The 17075-nt window shown below is 36.9% G+C and overlaps 1 long non-coding RNA gene across 1 annotated transcript; it reads right to left on the bottom strand.

Annotated features, from left to right (window-relative positions):
* Window positions 1–2894: 2894 nt before the first annotated feature.
* On the bottom strand, window positions 2895–5553 carry LOC145956554 (uncharacterized). The gene is made up of 2 exons (XR_014432803.1): window positions 3576–5553; window positions 2895–3496 (listed from the first exon to the last, which is right to left on the bottom strand). It is a non-coding gene; the product is annotated as an uncharacterized LOC145956554 (long non-coding RNA).
* Between the last annotated feature and the right edge of the window lie 11522 nt (window positions 5554–17075).

Genomic DNA, 17075 nt, shown 5'->3' with positions numbered 1-17075 from the left:
GAAATTTTCATCCGCAATTAATAATGAGAGAAAAGTACACTATTAGAATTTTTCTTATTACATGCGATTTTTCATGCGAATTTTGTATTAAAATTCACATCAAACATTATTCCTACAAATTTTTCTGCGACATTTTATCTGCAGGTAATACCTTCGTGGATAATATATTATTGCGAATTTTAAAATTTGCAATAAATTTTCTTACAAAATTTCTTGCGAAAAAAATTCTGCAGAAATATTTTTTACAAATCAAAGAAATTACTACAAATTCTATCAATAATTTTTCAACTTTCAAATGCTCACAATGAATTCATCCGAAACATTTGTTTACACGTCTCCTACATGTGATATATAATCTTTTAAACTCTAAGATTGTAAATTATAAGCCTAACACTCAACCATGCAAATCAACTTGTAAGATAAGTGTTACCCCAACTTATATACTTTTTAATTGTTTCATTTTCAATCGATTTGAGAGTTGAAGTTTTTTTAAAATATTAAACTTATAAATTTAAATATTTTTTTGATTTTTCCTACGGATTAAAATTGGCAAGAAAATCTGCAGGAAAATTTACCTTCGAAATTTTTCTACAATTTAGTAAACATTATTTGCAAATTTATTTTTGCAAGAAAATATGCAAGAAACAAAATAAAATTCTTACAATATTTTCTGCAAATTTTTACCATGGAAAAAAATTTCAATGATCATTAAAGTTGTAGCAAAATTTGCAAAAATTTCTTGTAGATTATTTTTCATAAAAAACTTTATAAGAAATACCTGTAAATTATTTTTCGCAAATAAATTCGTAAATTTTTTTTTGTAAAATTATGATTGCAAGAAAATTCGCAAAAAATTTATGCGAATATTTTTTTGTAGGAAAATTTGCAGGAAAATAACAATTTTCTAGTAGTGGTAATTCAGAAATAATAAAGAAAAATTAGTCATTAATTATTTTTCTAAACTTTGACTTACTTTAATTAGTTATGATATTTAATTAATAGAAAGTGGATTTTAAATGCACATTTATCATTAAACATTCAACGATTAATGATAATGAATTTTAATGGTGTTATTAATAAGTAATTAATGTATTTTGTTATTGATTATTGTATATTCATTAATTAGTATTATATTATGAATTTAAGTTTTTTTTAGTACATTACTCCCTTGATGTCTTAATAAGTACTATTTTAAATTATTTTATACTAATTAAGAAAAATTAATAAATGAATGAAAAAATATTATAATTTTATTAAATTAATTTTATGATTAATTTTCTTTATTAGAAAGAATGCAACACTAAATCCACTTTCTTCTCAATATTGTTAGCTGTGACACCTTTGTGTACCCCTAAAATGTTTAAATGTGATATTTTTAAGAAAATACATTTATTAAGTAAGATTAAATAAAACAAATCTTTTTATTTATATTATAAAAGAATTCACACATCTTGAATAAAAACTTTATAGCATAAAAAGGAAAAAAATAAAGTATAAGTTCATAAATAGAGGCACAAACTAATCTTTACAAAACTTCAAGAAAATGAAACATAATAATAAAAAAAAAACACTAAGTTCAGTGCATAAATTAAACTGAATCTCCACTAGCCTTGATGTATCAAACTAATCAGAGCAAAACCCATGACATAAAACTGAACCTTCAAGCTTCGTATCCCTTGTGATTAACAATAATTTCCAAATATGCATACAATTTTATATTTAATTTAGGTAACTATTCATATATATTATGCTTCTAAATCTTATTTTTGACAAAAAAAACACTTAGTCAATAGTTAATTGCATTTTTGGATTTAACTATTTAAATATTAGGTATTCTTTTATATTTTTCTTGTAGATACCAGATTTCGTCTAGGTCACCTCATTAAGGACAAAAAGTCACTAGGACTTGAAGAGTAGTCCTCGAGGGCCCAATAAAGCACCGAAACAGACTAGGACAGCACTAGGAGGCCCAGAAGGCTCGAAGCTAGGGATCAAGGCATGAAATAGTTATTCCCACCCTTGGAACGGCCATTCCCAAATCAAATTTTGTATAGGAATTCCTAGTTGGGAATGACCCTACCCAAACCTGGAACAGTCGTTCCCAACTGAAATTTTGCACTAAAACCCTAATTTGGAATAGTTTATTCGCAAAACCTAACCCATTTCTATTTTAAAGCCTAGAACGGTCATTCCAAGGTTGGAAACGGTTGTTCCCTGTTCCTAGGTGTCTATATAAGTGTGCCTAGGGCTCAATCTTCCACATTTCACACATAGCTAGGAAATCTCTGTTAGAATCATTCTTTCTCTTTTCTTCACACATTCTAGAGTGTCTATGAGACTTTTGTAGAGTGAAAAGTTGCCAAAACACGCCCTGGTACCAACATTCTTAAAGACTTGATTATAAAAGCTTGCTTCAGAGGTTCATATTTATTCTCTCTCTCCTTATTAACTTGTAGACATTAGTTTCTGTCCGGGATGTAAATCTAAAGATAGGAAGCTTCTAAAGTGATAGAAGTGATCCTTCACTAGTACACCAAGGGTCTTTTACGTCGCCTATTTTGAGCCTTTTACGTCGGAAAATGTTCCGACGTTAATACGGGAGACGTAAATTTACGTCGGCTCTGAAAGGCGACGTAAATTTACGTCGGGGATTCTCACAGACCGACGTAAAAAGGGACAAAAAACATGCCACAATTTTACGTCGGACATGGCGTGGTCCGACGTAAATTTACGTCGGCCATTGCAAGGCCCGACGTAAATTTACGTCGGACAACGCCATGTCCGACGTAAATTGTGGCAGTTTTTTTTTTAAAACGTTTATAAATTTTTGATATACCCAACACCTGCATATAAATATAGTCCAAAATACCAAATCTAAACCAGGCAGTCCAGAATAGAAATTCAAATTATATTTCAAAATTGAATGACAAAAAGAAAATAATATATAAATCTTAAAAAACATAAATTATGACAATGTAAATCCTATTATCCTAAAAAAGCTATAAAACATATGTTTGTCAATGCTATCTAACTAACTAAACTAACTAACTATCAAACTATAAACATAATATCTAACTAACTAAACTTAGAAAAAAAGTTGTCCATTGTTCTCTTATCTTGAGCAACTCATCTTCGGGCAATGAAGATGGATCTTGAAAGACCTGAAACATTAATTTAAGTGTCATTAATATGCAATGTTAATTATCCTAAAGGTAAATATAGTTAAATAAATTTTGATATGAATTACCTACGCCCAAGAATCAATAATACCCGCAGAAACTATGGCTCTCATCCAATACATGATGTAATAGCCACATTCAAACGAGTCTTGTTGCTTATTACACTAAAATGAGAAACAAATAACTATTATTTCCAAAGTCAATAAATTTAAATATTATTGACTGTATGAATTAATTTGCTAACCTTAGGGTATATGAAATGCAATGACTTTGATGATCTGGCTCTTCCACTTAAAATATTAGCTCCAGACACGATTCTAATTAATTGAAATAAAAACAAATGTTAGCCAATATATATAATTACAGTTTTAAAACATAATGAAAAAATTTAGTTACCCTTGTAATTGGCATTTAATTTCGTGGCTTGGTTTTCGATGTAGTGAACAAAACCACACCACGGTGTATTCCTTAGGAATGATTACCATTAACTGCCAATGGGACCTACATTGTATGACAAACAAATTAGTTATAAAATTACCATGATTAAAAAACCAATTAAAAAACTAACCCGTCAATGTATGGAGCCATGTATATATCTCTTCTTGAGTCACTCATCCATGTTTGCATATATTGTTGGATCTGGACCTGAGTGTTTCCTGATTTTTGGATTGATTGAGGCTCAATAAATCCATGTAATTCTGCTTGTCCTTGCTCCACACTCAATTTGTCCATGTACCTAACACAAATAATTATTATAAGTTAAATGTAATTATTGTAAACTTAGACTCATAAAAGAAAATATGACTTACATGGCCCACAGCTATATGATAAATATATTTAACATGGAGTTTCCCCCAACAATCTCTAATGCATCAGGCAAAGATATGTATAGTGGAACATCAGAGCTATCAACTCCAAAAACTCTAATGTCCCACTGCAATTGAATTGGCTTCTTCTTTAATCGTGGTAATATGATTAGAAGCTTAGATATGGGATCACCCTCAGCTTCTGCATATCAGCATCATCAACATGAGGTTCTCTGATGACCTCCTTACCACGATTGATAAAATCCTAAAGAAATAATGAAAATTAGTTAAACAATAATAGAATTATAAGAATATAAAAGAGCAATAATATAATTACCTTTGCCCGTGCTGAAAGCAGCATGACCAAACGTTTTGGCCAAGCTAAGAATGTGCCGGTTGCCTGCCCCACTAGTTGAACCTCTGTATTGGGCAAAGGCACTGGAGTAGCAACATCTTGAACTTGGTCAACCACAACCCGTGTCTAGTCTGGCTGTAGAGGGACACCATGGATGGTTGAGCCACCCTCAAATACTCGGCCAATTGCCACTAACCGTGGGGGGTCATCCTCAACATATAACTCACACTGGTTTGGTACATCAGTGTGAGTCTGATCTGGTGAGGGATTTGGAGCAACACAACTCCCTTTAGTGCTGACTCGAACACCATCATGAGCAACTGCAGTCTGTTGCTGAGAACGAGCCAAAAGTTCAAACTTCTGTTCAAACTGTTTTTGAATATTCTTCAATCTGTCTTCAAACTGACTCTCCAATCTCTGCTCCAATCTCTGCATAACCTCTTGACTGCAAGAGTCAACAGTGCTCCTAGATGATCGGGCACCAAAGAAATCTCGGTGGCTCCAAGAACCACCAACACCACGCACACGGCCTCCGTGCTCTGGCCTTCCTATGGCCGTTGTGAGGATATCATTCCGACCATCGAAAACAAATGAGCCCTGGGTGCTCTGCTCAACTAAACCCTCTTACAACATATTAACAATAAGTATACCCTAAACTACACTTATGAATTAAATGAGTTGAAATGAAGAGTGTTAGTTTGTATATTTTTACTTACTATTTTATCCGCAACGACCCTTGTAGACTCAGAAGTCATTTGCCCATCTGATTTTGTCCAGGCTGCTATCCACATCTCATGGCAGGGAGGTGACTCCACACGGTCAGCAGACTCAACCCCTGCTGCCTCTGCCCTAGCCTTCTTCATTTCCTTTTTTTTCTTCTTTCATATCCCCCTCTTGACAATAGATGGGGTGCATCATTCTTGGCCTGTCGTTCTTGGGCAGCTATTCTTTTAGCCTCCAATAATACAAAAAAGAAAATAAGATTAATTAAAATATACCTTAAGTATTTGTGTCAATGTAAGAGTTATCAATAACTAACCTGCCACGAAGGGTCCAATCGAGTGGCACGAATTTGCATCCACTCCTCATTAGTGATCTGGTACTTTAGACAGGGAGTCTCATTTTGTCGCTCTCCAAATACATACTCCTGTGTCAAGAAAGTCTTGAAGTCTCTCCATCTGGTGGCCAGGGCAGATAACATCTTCCTCCTCATGACCTCAATATTGGGAATGTCAAAATTTTGCTATGAAAATAACAACAATTAATAAATAATGTATTTAAGTTATATAATATTCAAGGGATGTGAAAGTATATACCTGAATATCCTGCCACATGAGGTTCTTGTCAACCTCCTGAACGTCATCCCATGATGGAATGATAATAGAAACATGTTGTCGAGCTAGGACTCCCAAATAGCTCTTAAACTTGGCAGCATTTGGGCCTGATGCCTTGCCAGAACGAGGATCCACCTCAACCGGTGTCCTCTCCTTGGCAATGCGCCCAGCTGTCAACCCAGACAATCGGGTGACAGATCTACCTTCCCTCCTTCCACTGCCAAACCCAGAATCCTCCATAATCCTGAAAAAATTAAACTCTCATTATTAAAACAATGAATTAACTGAATAGACAAATAAAGTAAAAAACATAATAACAATATAGCAACATAATAACTAATAAAAAAACAAATAATACACAAACAGAAACCTATTAGGTTGGAATGTTTTCCCATATTCCTTCATCATGATCACTTCGAATAGCATGTATTTCGTCCACTTCATGGTCCGCAATAGGACTAAATGATCTGCTTGAGAAAGACGGTGTCTCATGCATATCTAGAGACTCATCTTCGTGAGTTCCATGCATGATTCTTCCTTCGAGGACCACTGACCATTTCTCATTACATGGATCCCTGACATAAAAAATTTGTCTTGCTTGATATGCCATAATAAAAGGTTCATCCTTATAACCGACCTTATTCAAATCAACCAAAGTAAATCCTAAATCATCTGTCCGCACACCCGTATTGCCATCAACCCATTTACACTTGAACACAGGCACTCTAAACATAACATAATCAATTTCCCATATGTCTTCTATGACTCCGAAATAACTCATGGATGCTGTAATGGGATTTTTATCTTTTGAACTAGCAAAGTGCACAGCCTCAGCCTGAATTGTAACCCCACTATTTTGTACTCTACTTTTGTCATCTTCTGTCTTTGTATAGAAACAATATTTGTTAATGTCATACCCACCAAATGTAATGACATCGTTGTTAGGCCCACGCGCGAGTCTCAAAAGTGTATCAGAAGCATTAACCTCACCATAAACCTTTTTCTTAAACCAAGCTAAGAAACTCTTGTTATGTTCATTCAATACCCATTTCTCATTCATCCGGGGGTGTGCTATCTTGATTTCATCTATGTGTTCAGATATGTAAGGAATTACTTCATCAGTGTTGTTCAATATGTACAAATGTGCTTGATCAACTTCTGTTCGACTCACAGTTCTAATCTTTAAACTTCGAGTACCCTTACCAAATTGTTTCCCATCATGTCGAGTCTTGGGAATTCCTATTGGTTCTGATTTCGACATGTACCCTGAACAAAACTCAATGGCTTCTTCTGTAATGTATCTCTCCACAATAGAGGCTTCTGGGCGGTATTGATTCTTGACATATCCTTTTAAGATCTTCATGTATCTCTCAATAGGGTACATCCATCTAAGATAAACCGGGCCACACAATCGAATCTCCCTAACCAAATGAAGTATCAAATGCACCATGATATCAAAAAATGAAGGTGGAAAATACATTTCCAATTGACACAAGATTGTGATTGCTTCATTTTCTAACTCATCTAACTTTACAAGGTCAATTACTTTGTTGCAAATGGCATTGAAGAATAAACACAATCGAGTAATAGCAACTCTAACAGAAGATGGTAAAATGTTACGAATAGCCACAGGCAAAAGTTGTTTCATTAACACATGACAATCGTGAGACTTCAAACCAATCAACTTCAAATCTTGCATAGACACCAGACTCTTAACATTTGAGGAGTACCCATGTGGAACTTTCACACTACTTAAGCACTCACAAAAACTTTTTTTTTTCTTTCTTTGATAGAGTATGACAAGCTGGAGGCAAGTAAGTGTGTCTTCCAATAGACAGAGGATGTAACTCAGAACGTATACCCATGTCCACCAAATCTTGTCGTGCTTTCACTCCATCTTTAGTCTTTCCTTTGATGTTTAACAATGTCCCAATTACACTATCACAAACATTTTTCTCCACATGCATCACATCTATGCAGTGTCTAACATCTAGCTTGCACTAGTAAGGAAGATTAAAGAATATTGATCGTTTCTTCCAGATATTTCTCTCAGTTGACTTCTTTTGCGTCTTTTCAAACACAATGTTAATGTTCTTCACTCGTTGATATACTTCTTCACCATTGCGCGGTGTCGCGGCAATTTCATCCTCCTGACATCCATTGAATGCTTTCTTCAATCTACGGTATGGATGACTACGAACAAGAAACTTACGATGCCTAGTGTACGCAGTCTTTTGCCCATGTCTCAATTGGGTATAACTTGTGTTTTCTTCACATATAGGACATGCATAATGACCCTTCACACTATACCCACTCAAGTTACCATATGCTGGAAAATCATTTATTGTGCAAAATAACATTGCACGCATGGTAAATTTTTCTTCACGATATGCATCAAAGACCTCCACTCCTGTGTCCCACAACATTTTCAAGTCATCAATCAATGGACTAAGATACACATCAATGTCATTTCCTGGTTGTTGGGGACCTGATATCATCATAGACAACATAATATATTTTCTCTTCATGCATAGCCAAGGAGGCAAATTATAAATGACCAACAAAACTGGCCATGAACTGTGTTTACTACTTAAGTTCCCATAAGGATTCATGCCATCTGTAGCTAAACCAATTCTCAAGTTTCTTGACTCTGCACCAAATTCTAGAAATGTTTCATCAGTCATCTTCCATTGCGGAGAATCAGCTGGATGTCGAAGAAAGTTGTCACATTTTCTACCATTTTCATGCCATGTGAGATTTTTTGCATCCTCTTTAATGGCAAACAATCTTTTAAACCTAGGTATTATTGGCAAATACCATAAGACCTTAGCAGGGGGACCCTCTATTTCTTCCTCACCACTACTTCCATCAGTTTTCTTTTTGAACCGCGACAATCCACATGTGGGACACACTTTCAGTGTAGCAAAATCATTTGTATACAATATGCAATCATTAGGGCACGCGTGTATCTTCTTATACTCCAGACCCATTGGACATAGTATCTTTTTTGCCCCATAGTTGCGATTAGGTAACGTGTTATCTTCTGGAAGCATCTCCTTCAATAACTCCAACAATTCTGTGAAACTTTTATCAGTCCAGCCATTTCTTGCTTTTAAATTAAACAATTTTAAAGTTGCTGATAATCTTGTAAACATACTGCATCCTGGGTACAATGGTTGCTCAACTACTCAAAGTCCATGAGATGGAGCTACAAAAAGATGAAACAGGACGAAAACAAAAGTGCATTGCACTAAGTGTGCAAAAGATGAAACCTACATCATCATCGTCAAAAGCATTAAAGGAAAAAGAAGCATCAAACGAAAGTTGTGACGAGGAGACATGTGACTCAGATGATGAGCTATCCCTCTTGTCTAGAAAAATATATTCCATGATGAAGAAAAAGGGAGGATCGCGTTGGAGAAAATACAACAGAACCCCAAGAGAAAAAGCACAGCCACTGTGTTATGAATGCAAGAAACCTGGACACTACAAAATAGAATATCCAGAGTTAGAAAAAGAAAAGGAGAAAGAAAAGAAGAAGTCAACTCTCCACAAGAAGAAAGCCATGATGGCCACTTGGGAAGATCTTGACACGACATCATCTGAAGATGATGAACAGGCGAACATATGTCTAATGGTACACACAGACTCATTATCTGAATCTGATGATGAAGAGGTTAGTAAATCTGATTTCAAAGATCTTCGGTATGCATATAATCAGCTGTTAATTAATTCTGGTAAGATCTCTCTGCATATAAGGAACAAAAGAAAAGAATTTCTAAACTACTTGAAGAAAATCTTTAGCTCAAGGATGAAAATGCAAAACTATCAAAAGAATCAGAAAAAGGACTTGAAGAAATTGAAATACTAAAATTTGATTTATCAAAATTTACTCTAGGAACTAAGAACCTTGAAAATCTCTTGAAATACTCTAAGAGTAAAAATGATAAGTTTGGATTGTAGACACCCAATTTCGTCCAGGGGCATACAAACAAGGAAATGGACCTCTGTTTTGGAGGGAAGGAGCTCCCGAAGCATGCAAACAACAAGACAGGACTTTAGAAGGCTCAAAAGCCCAAACAAGTTGATTTTAGAAGACTGGAACGGGCTGTTCCAAAACCGGAACGGGCCGTTCCTAAATTAGAACGGGTCGTTCCAAGATTGGAACGGGCCGTTCCAAGCTTATAAAAAGGGGGTTAAAATCTTTACTGGAACGGGCTGTTCCCAAACTGGAACGGGCCATTCCAACCTAACCAACATTGTGTTAATCTCATCGCTGGAACGAGCCGTTCTAGTTTTAAAATGGGTCGTTCCAGTTATAAAATTTACACAGAACGGTCATATCTAGAAAGGGCTGTTCCGATTTTGGAACGGGCCGTTCTGGACACTTTCTGAAGTCTATAAATAGACAGCTTGGGCACAATTTTTAGGACTCCAAAATTTTGTCCAAAACTCCTTAGAACTCGAAATTTCTCTTCCTCTTTCTCCTATTGTATTTCTTGAGTTTTGTGAGGCATATCGTAGTGTGAAAGGTTGCCGCAAAGCACCTAAAATCTCCATAGTTGAAGATCCAATAACGCTTGCTATGAGGTATTATTCATCAATGTCTTGTTCTATCTTTCTCTTCTTTTATTTTATATATTGCTATAATAAATGAAATTATGTAGATATCTTAGGGTTCACCGTGTAATTTAATTTTCACGTAAATAATCATTAATAAAGGGGATTAAATATTTAAAATATTAATTCTTATTATGTTATCTTCATCATAGGGTACCGATTTAGGGCGTTGTAGGGGTGCTTAATACCTTCCCTACACGTAACCGACCCCTGAACCCAATTCTGGTTATCAAGGCCATTATTGGACTTTTAAAAACCTTTTTTTTCCAATGTTTTGAGTAAAATATTGGTGGCGACTCCATGAACCTATTTTCAAAAGCATTGATTAAGGATTAGTCTGGCGTCCGGGCATTCCTTAATTGATGAGATTTTCAAAAGGATGTCTAAATCATAGGTTGCAAGATCGGAAACTTTCGGGTTGAGAAATATGGTGTCTCTGCTGGGGACGTTTTAAGAGGGTCAGACCCAATAAATGATGAAGTTAGTAAAATACGAATAATAATTTAAATATTTTTCCCCTTTACTTTGTTTTTTATTTGTTTGGCTTTCATATTTGTTTGCTTGTTTAAATTCTGCACCTGTTTGAATAAAATTGTACATAATCCTTTGCACACAACAGTTCCCCTTACACCCAGGGGCATGAGGGTATTAAACATTGGGAGTGGTTGACGTACGACCGGCCCAAGTTTGGCCTTGGAGCCTGCGAGCCTTGTCGAAAATCTCACTCAAGGTGATAACCGGTTACTCTAGCCCGAAATACTGCGATAGACCTTAGAGTTTTCCAGGTGACGGTGACAGAGATATTGGGTCCCTGTAATGGGGGCACCTTGGGGGCCTTAAGACCAGTGAGATTAGAACTGTCCTATATAATGCACTTTTCTTGTAGGGACACAGATCAAGGATTTAAACGTGACTGTTCACGGGTGTACATTTGTTTGAGCATGTGTGTAGCATTTGTTTGTGTTTATTTATTTCAAATGGGTAAGAATTACAAACAAATAGATATTAATAAAAAATATGATAAAAAATTTTAACTCCCTTCTATATACCTAAACCTCAAAGCATCATATAGGATAGTTTATTTAAAAAAAAAACAACAACAAAAACAAATAAATATATGGCAAAAATCATGCATCATTCCCCTTTAGTAAAAAAAATGATAAAATTTAGGCAGAAAAAAATATCATGCATCTTTTAGTTTAGCATATATATTCATTAGAAAATGGAAGGCACATAGTATGTAAAGATTTTTGAGAAAGGAGAACATTCTAAAGTACAAGAATCGTGTGCCCTTATACTAAGGAGGCCTACTAGACTTTGGACTCTCGTCATCCTTTCAACAGAAGGCAAAGTCTACATCTTCTCAGATTCTTCCAATTTAGAAAGATGTCATTCCTCAACTCAAATAGGAGATTATTTGAAATTTCGAAAAGGAGGCACACAAAAAAGGAAATTGAAGCAAACAAAATAAATAAAAAAAGAGAGAAAAAGAATCTGCTTCAAAAGAACATAGTTTGGGAAGCTAAAGAAAACTTCGCTAATGAACGAGAAATCATGAACCTAAGGAGTTTAAAACAAAAATTGATGATAAGCTCCCTTACACCTCCAATTTGTTATCAAATCACTCCAAACTGCATCTTTCTTCTCTGACTCATCAACCTCGTCAATAAAGATGAAAATTTTGGCAATCACCAAAATAGTGGTGAACCCGAAGATCCTATTGAGGGTTACTTCTGATGGGAATAGCAAGAAGAGAATCTGAGAAGAAACAAGAACTAATTGCAAATCAACGAACGAGCAAGCATGTCTATAGGGACATCATTTAAGCATTAGCTTCTGTAGCCTATTACAACATCGTCAAAGTGCATCGAAAGATTTGTACAAAGAATGTTCTCTAAACAAACAAATCAATGAGAATGATATTTGTTGAATTTCTCAATCACCTTTGCATCCTATTTTGCACTTCATATAGATAATATGCCTTCCTTGTAAATAATAAGAATAAAAAGGGAAACCTAACCTGTGCGTGTTAATCAAATAATGAGATCACTGGTAATCAAGTGCAAACTCAATACATCAAATTGGAAGCACTTAAAAACTAGTAATTATGTAAGAAGACTGGGAGGCATAACACGCCCAAATTGACAATTCAAACACCGAGAGTTCCCCATGCGGAAATGACAACTGTTGGGATAGGAGGAATGATCAAGAATGAATGAATCCTTGCTTCTAGGGAATTACAACAAATCCCAATTGAAGAATAAAGGCATTGCATGACAAAAACCCGCTAGGATGAAAACCCATAAAGGGCGTCCTAGACAAAAATCAGGGCAAAGAAAAAAAGAATCAAAATCCTGATAGGATACATCCTATGCAAAAATTAGGGATACATGAAAATAATAATAAAAAAAAGCAACACCTTCTCGAGTTGAAAACTGAAAGGCAGCTTGAGTATTCCCTTTAGAAAGCAAGAATTCATAAAGGTTTCACTCCGAAGTCGAAACACCCACATTCCAGCAAGTGGGAATGCGTTCCTAACGTAGTTCAACCAATTGTCAACCATGCCTCTCTAGGGGGCAACCTCGACTAATCTCTCTGTGTACGAATCACAAACTCGGGGCATGCCCGGGCCTCCGAGCTTTGCCAAAAGGGCACGTGTAAATTGGAAGTACTATTTTAAATTCCATAACATTCTTTCATTTCTCTTCCTCCTTTAAATATTCACTCTAGGCCTCATCCATCAACCCTTAATAAACAAAATGTATTTGTGACAAAGATGTTACTCAATAATAGCATGGAAAGGATAACAAGGGAACAATTAGGAATCCAAACATGACTAGGGTTCAATAAAAATAAGGGCATCCCACACAAATGCTGCGAAAAAGAAGGCCTGGCAGGAAACCCACTAAGGGGGCTGCGCAAAATTTAGGGCAAGATCTGCTAGGCAACCCACAAGTAAAATTGGGTAACCTAGGCAAAAAAAAAAGATCAAAAGAAAAATGACAGCTAGGAAACACATCCAAAGTGGCCTACGCAAAAGTTAGGATGTTAAAGCAGCGACCTGAGTTGAAAACCGAAAGGCGGCTCAGGAGGGATCATTTAATCAAAGCACGACCCGAATTCATCACTCCACTTTACAAAAAGGCTAAAACACAATGATAGCTTCTTTGTAGCAAATATGCTTTGTTTGATAACCCTAAACACCAAAGCCCACCTTGGCCAGCCATTCTTCTAAAATACCCTTTTGGAAAAAGCATCCATTCTAACAACCCTTCTAAAAAAAATAAAAAATAAATAAATAAATAAATAATACAAACATCCATTCTTCTAAAAAAAACCCTTTTGGGAAAAACATCCATTCTAACAACCCTTCTGAAAAAATACAAACATCCCTTCTTTCTTTTCTCTTGACCCTTATGGAATTAAAATGGTACCGAAAATATATACGGAGAATGCACAGTGAATACTCACAGAGGAAAGATCGAGATTTCCCCGAATGAAGTTGGGAGACGCTTGACTACACATCGACTAGATAATCAAGGAGCCACTGAAACCCTGTGTTCAAAAGAACATATCCTGGCAATAATCACAAACGGCATGGATAAACAGGAATCGTCAACATTAACCTTAACGAGCATAGGTTAATTTCCCAACAAAAAAAATTGAATTGCATGTTTAGGAACAAACACATGAGCATAAACTGCATCGCATGCATATGAGTTAGGGGCATATGGAAGGGCGTTACACAAAAAAATAATAAATAAAATAATAATAATAATAATAATAATAATAATAATAATAAAATCACTCTTGTCTTGCATTTTCATTGCATCCATGCATCCATGCATTCTGCTTGCTATGGGTCAGAAGGAGTCATCAGGACGAAGCACAAGCTAAATAGCCAACCATGAACCAAGCAGCGGCAAACAGCAACCCCAAGTGATTCTATGTGCCCACTAAACAAAGACATATCAATAGTGGAATAGAATAGAATCGACCAAACAAGCAAGTCTGTAAGCATGAAGAAGCCATCGTGCCCTATTCCTCAATTGAATGAAGGATGATCCAAGAGAATGCCAACACCAAGAATGATTTCCTAACCAAAGCCAGGAGTGGCTTCCAAAATAATACTCATCAATAAAGATTGAGCAAATAACATCATCATGGGATGGAATCCCTCCACCAATGATGACAAAAAAAGATAAAATAGAAAAAGGCAAGCTTCGTACATGTTGAAAAAGTCAAAGAATTTAGAAAAATAGTAGAAAAAGGCAAGCTTCAAATATGAAAAAGCCGAAGCTAAACAAAGATACAAAATTTAAAAAAAAACCTACCACAAGAAGGCGCCTGGAGAGGCATCACAATACTCACATGGTCACATGGCAGGGGAAACACCAGAATCCCTATCACCTATCTATCGCCCATCAACACAGGGGCACATCAAGTACATCTTGCCCATCCTCCTTTGGGCATTTTTCATCACAAGTCAACAACGAACGTACCGTCGAGTACCTCAAATCAAAAAAGAATCACCATCAAGTATCGACCCAAGATTTCAAAGGTCCTCCTTCAAAGGATATCAACAACCATCCAAATTGAGAGCTGCCATCGAGCCGCTCAAATTAATGAATGACAACAAGAGTACCACTGAGTCCCTCGAAATCAAAACCAAGACTGCCGCCGAGCTCCCACCGTAGGTCAGTTGAAGCCTTAAAATCAGCCAAACTTGATCAAGAGCCGCCATCGAGCCGCTCGTATCAATGAATGACAACGAGGGTACCGCCGAGTTCCTCGAAGTCGAAACTGGGATGCCGCCGAGCTCCCACCGCAGGTCAATTGAAGCCTTAAAATCAGCCAAGCTTGATCAACAGCCACCATCGAGCCGCTCAAATCAATGAATGACAACGAGGGTACCGCCGAGTTCCTCGAAGTCGAAACCGGGATGCCGCCAAGCTCCCAGCGTAGGTCGGTTGAAGCCTTAAAATTAGCCAAGCTTGATGAAGAGCCGCCGTCGAGCCTCTCAGATCAAGAAAGACAGTGAGGGTACCGCCGAGTTCCTCAAAGTCAAAATTTGGACATCCGTCGAGCTCCCACTATAGGTTGGCTGAAGCCTTGAAATGATTCCATCTTGATTGAATAGCCATCGTCGAGCCTCTCAGATCAAGAACGACAGTGAGGGTACCGCCGAGTTCCTCAAAGTTAAAATTGGGACTGCCATCGAGCTCCCACCATAGGTCGGCTGAAGCCTTGAAATTAGTCCATCTTGATTGAAGAGCTGTCGTCGAGCCTCTCAGATCAAGAATTACAGTGAGGGCACCGTCGAGTTCCTTGAAGTCACAACCGGGATCATCGTCGAGCTCCCACCAGGGGCCGGCTGAAGCCCTAAATATCAGTCTAGCCTAGAGAGGCTGAGCTTAGAATATACTCCATCTTAAACAAGCTACAAATAAAGAAACACACTGCCATGAGACTGTAGACCCCTAAAATTGTCCGGGTCGGAAATAAAGCTTGAAGACTCTCGAAGACTGAAGGAAGATCAGCTAGAAGGACTCCTGGAAGGCCCTAGGAGGGTTCTCTGTAGGTCTAGAGGTCTTAGAATAGCTCAAAATAAGAAAGTGGAGGGAATGAAGCCCAATACGGCCGTACTGAACTTAATACGGCCGTATTGAAGCTTCAATACGGCCGCAGTGAACTCAATACGGCGTATTGAAGTTTCTGAAACTTCAATACGGCCGTACTGAAATCAATACGGCCGTATTGAAGCTTCAATACAGCCGTATTGAACTCAATACGGCCGTATTGAACTCAATACGGCCGTATTGAAGTTCAAAAATTTCAATACGGCCGTATTGCTTCTGTAGGCCGTATTGCGCCTATTCCCTATAAATATGACGTCAATTGGACGTCATTCCACACTTTTTCAGATAGTTTTAACCCTCTCCTTGAGTATTCTGGGGTTTTTGAGCAGTGTTCTGCCCTAGAAATCACTCGGAGAGTTGATCCGACAAAGTTCTTGAGCCCCGAGCCATTTTGCTTGAGGATCGAACCTAGTCGAAGGGAAATCCTCCGGATTTCCATAGTTAAAAGTTTTTAGGAAGGAGCGAGCGAGCTTGTAGAGCGAGGGAACGCCAAAAAGCTTCCCAGTTTTACTCAATATATAAAAGCACGCTTCAAGAGGTTTCTTCTTAAATCCTTCCTTTTACTGCTTTCTGTGTGCATATTTAAACTGTCATCATGTAGATAGTTAATTTATAATCGCTTATAATAAATAGGGGTAATTTAGTAATTTTACGCTGTTATTTTAGAAAATAATCTGTCATAGGGAACCCGAAAGGGGCGCTGTGGGGTGCTAACACCTTCCCCACGCGTAACCGACTCCCTTACCCAACTCTGGTTGTAATGGCCAAAGTTGATTTATAAAATCAATTGCCTTATCCCTTTTTCCAATGTTTTGAGTAAAACATTGGTGGCGACTCCACGAACCCTCCTTTTACGAAAACCACTAATCCATGGAGGGTCCCGCTTGGGATTAATATGGATTGGTGAGACATTTTAATAAATAAATTGGATAAGATCGACAAGGTCTCAGTTTGAGAACAAGTCGTTCTAATAATCCAATACATTTTCAAAACTAAAATAAAAGCGAGCTCGACCGTCTTCGCGACCGCCGAGGCCCGTTTGGGCCGGTGGCGACAGATGGCGACTTCACTGGGGAAGCTTCGAGAGTCAGTCCCATTTAGTGACAGATTATTTTTAACAAATAAAAGTTAAAATTACTTCA

This window comes from Cajanus cajan, chromosome 3, assembly GCF_000230855.2.
Source record: "Cajanus cajan strain Asha chromosome 3, NIPB_CcT2T_4, whole genome shotgun sequence".
Lineage (NCBI taxonomy): Eukaryota > Viridiplantae > Streptophyta > Magnoliopsida > Fabales > Fabaceae > Cajanus > Cajanus cajan.
Note: the sequence above shows the minus strand (reverse complement) of the source record. Positions and strands in the feature narration are given on the sequence as shown.